General features: G+C 45.2%; 1 pseudogene; it reads right to left on the reverse strand.

The window, feature by feature from the left end:
• Positions 1-253: 253 nt before the first annotated feature.
• Positions 254-943, reverse strand: LOC141067771 (heat shock cognate 71 kDa protein pseudogene; annotated as a pseudogene).
• Positions 944-4,430: the final 3,487 nt, after the last annotated feature.

Genomic DNA, 4,430 nt, shown 5'->3' on the forward strand with positions numbered 1-4,430 from the left:
GAGGGTAGAGCTGGTTGTGCGGTGGTTCAGTAGACTGAGGATCATTGCAGGCTGTAGGCTTGTCGCAACAGGTGGGTCTTCAGGTTTTTCTTCATGGTTTCCGTTGTTGGTGAGAGTCTGATGGGTTATCTATTTGTCTTTGATTGGTTAATTTTTACATATTGATAATGTCTATGATGAATGCTTGCTGTACTCCTACATAGGAACATGTATTACCGCGCACATTCTTGGTACTGCCACATTTATAAATGTGTTACCACCATGCTTTGGAGATTGACACATCGAAAGTGCCACCACCCAAATCGAAGATCAGCACATTCCTTTCTGCACCAACCTTTTTGTCCAATCCATAGGCGATTGCAGCAGCAGTTGACTCGTTAATGATACGCAGGACGTTGAGGCCAGAAATAGTGCCAGCATCCTTTGTCGCCTGACGCTGGGAATCATTGAAGTAGGCAGGGACAGTGATCACAGCATTGGTCACAGTCTTGCCAAGGTAAGCTTCTGCAATCTCCTTCATCTTTGTTAACACCATGGAGGAGATTTCTTCTGGGTAGAAGGACTTTGTCTCGCCTTTGTACTCCACTTGGACTTTAGGTCTGCTGCTGTCACTTACAACAGTGAACGGCCAGTGCTTCATGTCAGACTGCACCACAGCGTCCTCAAACCTGCGGCCAATCAGACGCTTGGCATCAAAGACTGTGTTAGTTGGGTTCATGGCAACCTGATTCTTGGCGGCATCACCAATCAGCCTCTCTGTGTCAGTGAAGGCCACATAGCTGGGAGTGGTCCTGTTGCCCTGGTCATTGGCAATGATTTCCACCTTACCATGCTGGAAGACGCCCACACAGGAGTAGGTGGTGCCAAGATCAATACCAACTGCTGGTCCCTTAGACATGGTTTCTGCACTGCAGTTATCCTTCCTCAGTCACTGTGGAGCTGCTCGCCAGAATTCAGTATAAACTTATTACCCTCACTCACAAAGCCCTCCATGGCTCAGCACCACCCTACATCTCCTCCCTTGTTTCAGTATACCACCCTACCCGGGCCCTTCGTTCTGCTGATGACCTGAGATTAGCATCCTCAATAGTCAGAACCTCCCACTCCCGTCTCCAAGACTTTACACGTGCCGCGCCAATTCTTTGGAATGCACTTCCTAGGTCAATACGATTAGTCCCCAATCCCCACAATTTTAAGCGTGTCCTGAAAACGCATTTATTCAGACTGGCCTACCACCCCAACACATTAACCTAATCTATCCCTGTGTGGCAGAGCCAAAAGTTTTACCATAACCAGGTTCCCCGCATCATGTTCCCACATGCTTTATGCCTCCATTAGCCCTCTGTGTCTGTACTGTTACACACTTAACATTATGACTGGTCCATACAATCAGGGTAACTGTTACCACCCACCTTTCGTGTCTCCCTCTTTCCTCATAGACTGTAAGCTTGCGAGCAGGGCCCTCTTTCCTCTTGGTATTTGTTATAATCTACTGTATGTGATTATTGTTATGCTGTAATGTCTATTGTCTGTACAAATCCCCTCTGAAATGTAAAGTGCTGCGCAATATGTCGGCGCTATAAAAATAAAATTTATTATTATTATTAACTGCGTTTCTTAGTGTTATACTGTATATAATGTAAAGTGATGTATATTGATATTCATGCAGAGTTTAGGGTAAGTGTAGTTAAGTTGTGGGCCAATAGATGGGGGCATACTAGTGGGCCTTGTAGGTATAGTTTATTGGAGGCAATCCAAAAAATAAGAAAAAAAGCAGCACACTCAGTTTACCATATCATAGAAAACCTAAGTCCTTTTTTTTTGGAAATGTATACATTGGACAAGGTTTGTGAGGGCAGGACAGGTGCAGGCATGCAGACAAGAGACAGGACTATGGCTATTTCGCGTTTAACACGCTTCCACGGGTCCAGATGTAACAATTACTATGTCATTTCCTTTTATGTATCTCATTGTGAATAAATTTGCATATAATCAATATACAAACAAAATTAAAAAATTAAAAAATAAACAAAGAAACAGTGCAATTAAAAAATGACAAACATTCTTACATATAACAAAATCCTTTGATTGCAATTCAGATAGAAATTATAATAAAGCACATTATTACAAGAAGCAGGAGTAATCTATTCTTTCATTCAGTCCTAAGAGACCTTGCGCATTTGCGTTGATGATCCATTTTGCATGCCGTCTTAGCCGGATTTTGTTGTGATCACCTCCGCATGGTGGAAATTTAACTACTTCCAATCCTGCAAAAGGCAGGCATTGAGGAGTAGACTAATGTTTCTCTTGGATGTGCTTTATAAATCTTAGTGATCCCTTTCCTGTAGAAATAGAATGAAAATGTTCACGAATAGTGTTGAGCATTCCGATACCGCAAGTATCGGGCATCAGTTCCGATACTTTTAGCATATGGAATACCGGAATCAGAAGTTCCCATAATGCTATGAGCCAGTTTGATTTGATTCAGCCAATGACAATCCTCAGAAGTGTGGGCACATCCTGTTAGGCATGTAGGCATGTTAAGTAATGGCATGGCTGTGATTGGCTGCTGAAATGATGTCATGATGCACTATAAAAGCCGCCGTTGCCATTTCGGGTTCACTCTGCTGTGAATTCAGTTAGGGACAGGCTGCTGTTCAAGACTCTGAGGGACAGTTAGAGATAGCGATTTTCAAAATCATATTGTGCTTTACCCAGGCTTCATAATAAACCACTGTAGCTTTCCTTTGCCTTGCAGCAGTGTTCACAGCTGTCTGCAAGGTCTGAGTGAGTGCAGCTCACGCTGTGTAGAGTGTCCTGCAGCCAAGTCTGGTTGTAGGCCGTTCAGCGTGTGCCACTGCCTCATACATATTTTTTCTTTTTTTGCTGCTCATTTTTCATTCTCCTATTAGTGTGTGTGTATCCATCCATATCCACCTACATTGGTTGGTTGCAAACACTATAGGAGTAGACAGCAGAACCTCTCTGCAGCCTTTCAGTGCTAGTGCCCAGTTTTCTGCACTGTTCACAGCTGTCTGAGAGGTCTCTGTGTGTGAGTGCAGCTCACGCTGTAGTGTGTCCTGCAACTACCTCTGGTTGTAGGCCGCTCAGCGTGCGTCACTGCCTCACATATTTTTCTTTTATTGCAGCTCATTTTTCATTCTCCTATTAGTGTGCATCCATCCGTATCCATCTACATTGCTTGGTTGCAAACACTATATAGGAGTAGATAGAGGAGCCTTTTTTCTGGCTTGTGCCCTTCAGCTGCAGCCAGATTAGCATTACCCTATTTTTTGGAGCCTCAGCTTTTGCATTGTAGGTTACCTTCCTGCATTGTAATAGCTTCAAAAAGTTTGTGATACTATCGCTTTCAAATCTTTGGTCACATCTTTTTTGTTTTTTTGAAAAAACAAACAAAATAAAGTTCACCAAACACTCCGTTTGACAGTTGTGTAGGCCACATTAGCTCATATTAAAGTGTAGTCCACACACACACTTTATAAAATTAGTGTTTCTTATACCTGTTAGCAGCTGTTCAGGAATAAGCACACTAAGCCCCCCTTTGTACTTTTCTGCCTATCTTTATCAGTCTACCAAGATGAAGAAGGCAGGGAGTAATGCACGAGGACGTGGGTGTGGAGTTTCAGCAGGGAGAGGACGTGGGGATTCTGGGCCTGCTGCGGGCACCAGTGAGTCAGCATCCCTCAGTTTTACCAGGCAACAGTCCTTTATGCGCAGCTATGTAGGACCTCGCCGTACCCCACTGCTGCGGGAGGAACAAATTGAAGCCGTTGTCGGATGGATGGCAGATAACGCATCGACTTCAATGACTTCCACATCTTCTCAGGGCCAGAGCACTAAAGAGCAACCATCTGTCTCTTCACCACCTGCCAAATTGCCCAGGCAGTCAGAGAGACCTGGACAGGAGCCATCACAGTCTCTACTTCTGTTCTCTGAATCTGTTGGCTTGGAAAGAGGGGGCCAGCCAAGCAGCACTCAAGAATGTGAAGACGAGGGAGTGTGCAGTGATGCGCAACTGCTTTGTCCCTCTGAATCTGAAGAGGCGGGTGGGCCATTGCCTATGGTCAGCACGCCTCAGTACGCATCAGATGATGATGAGACTCAGGTGCCACTTTCTGGTGCGTAAGGTGCTGGCGAGACTACCCAGGAGAAGCAGGTGTTTGAAGAGGGGAGTGTAGATGATGAGGTCCTTGACCCATCAAGGCGTGAGGAACAGGAAGGTGGTGGGAGCAGCTCTGACCAAGAGATTCCCTGAACGGCCAAAACAGGAGGGAGAGGGATGGGGCAGACTTGGTTGCCTGTAGCCTCCACTTCGGCACCCGTTAGGAGCATTCCTCTTCCAAAAGCCAAAACGGGCGCTCCCAAGACTTGCAGTGGGTGGTCCTTTTTTGACACTGTTGCAGATGACA

This window comes from Dendrobates tinctorius, unplaced genomic scaffold (genome assembly GCF_039654945.1).
Source record: "Dendrobates tinctorius isolate UK_male_01 unplaced genomic scaffold, ASM3965494v1 ptg000254l, whole genome shotgun sequence".
Classification (NCBI taxonomy): Eukaryota; Metazoa; Chordata; class Amphibia; order Anura; family Dendrobatidae; genus Dendrobates; species Dendrobates tinctorius.